Genomic DNA, 1755 nt, shown 5'->3' with positions numbered 1-1755 from the left:
CCATGTTGTCCCCATGTTGTCCTCATGTTGTCCTCATGTTGTCTTCATGTTGTCCCCATGTTGTCCTCATGTTGTCCTTATGATGTCCTCATGTTGTCCTCATGTTGTCCTCATGATGTCCTCATGTTGTCCCCATGTTGTTCCCATGTTGTCCTCATGATGTCCTCATGATGTCCTCATGTTGTCCCCATGTTGTTCCCATGTTGTCCTCATGATGTCCTTGTGTTGTCCCCATGTTGTCCCCATGTTGTCCTCATGTTGTCTTCATGTTGTCCTCGTGATGTCCTCATGTTGTCCTCATGATGTCCTCATGTTGTCCCCATGTTGTCCTCATGTTGTCTTCATGTTGTCCTCGTGATGTCCTCATGTTGTCCTCATGTTGTCCTCATGATGTCCTCATGTTGTCCCCATGTTGTTCCCATGTTGTCCTCGTGATGTCCTCATGTTGTCTTCATGTTGTCCTCATGATGTCCTCATGTTGTCCCCATGTTGTTCCCATGTTGTCCTCATGATGTCCTCATGTGGTCCCCATGTTGTCCTCATGTTGTCCTCATGTTGTCCCCATGTTGTCCTATTTCAATGTTCTTTTTAATTCCCCAAAATAACATGATTGATTCCACCCAACGCTCTTTGCCAAGTACAAATCTCTACTTTCATTAATTTTGGGGCGTCTTATTTAATTTTATAGCATTGTAAAACAAATGGAAGTGTTTTTGAAATAGTATTGAGTAAAAGTTGACATATTCCAGTCTGTGATTATCATCAACATCCATTCCTTTAATTTTAGTCTCAATAATACCTAATTTCTGCTTTTCTAACTCAAACATTAGGGATAATTTCCTATAAATGAGGTTTATTGACCATATATTCCGAAAATAACTAAAACTAAAGTTAATAAGTTAGTGTTACGTTGTTAAAAACATCGATAAAAAGCGTCAACAAAAGTGTTGATTTTCAAATAGTCTGTCCACCAGAGGACGCTCTACAACGTCCCTGTTGGACACACAGATTTTTTTTTTTGTTAGTGTGTTTTTGTTTAAGTTTCATATCTTAAGTTTATATTTTTCTACATTTTATTTATCAGAACTTTAATATATTTTGATGTTCTGTTGTGACAATAAAACAATTTTTTTAGTTTCCACCAGCACCTTACTAGTTTTATACTTTATGGAATTCATGGTCAATAACCCTCATTTATATAGAATTACACCTAATATTAGAGTTAAAACAGCAGAAATTACTAGTTGAGATCAGAGGAATGAAAGAGATCAGTTGTATTTTAAAGAGCGTTGGAAGGAATCCATTTTTATGGTAATTTGTTTAAAAAGAAACTCATATTTCAGATATAAACATTTATTAAAAGGTCAGATTTGACCCGAGGACAACAGGACATCTTTATTATCAGATGTCTTGAGGGACACCGGACCCTGGTCCCCGTCTGGCTCCGCCCCCGAAGGCCTCGGACATCCCTCTGTGGATTATTATTGACGTTGTGTAATAAGTGAATGTAAAAATAAACTGCCAACGCAACCTTAAAGACGACGGTTTGGACAATAAAGATACTGGATCTGTGTTGAGACTCATTCAAGTCTTCGTGCTCTTCAATGTTATCCTAGTCCAGAATCTGGTCCACTTGCTTGCCCGGTCCTACCAGACTCTGGTCCACTAGCCTGGTCTTACCAGACTCTGGTCCATTACCCTGGTCCTACCAGACTCTGGTCCATTAGCCTGGTCCTACCAGACTCTGGTCCATTA

This window comes from Etheostoma cragini, chromosome 8 (genome assembly GCF_013103735.1).
Source record: "Etheostoma cragini isolate CJK2018 chromosome 8, CSU_Ecrag_1.0, whole genome shotgun sequence".
Lineage (NCBI taxonomy): Eukaryota > Metazoa > Chordata > Actinopteri > Perciformes > Percidae > Etheostoma > Etheostoma cragini.
The sequence above is the reverse complement of the archived record's forward strand: the minus strand, read 5'-3'. Positions refer to the sequence as shown.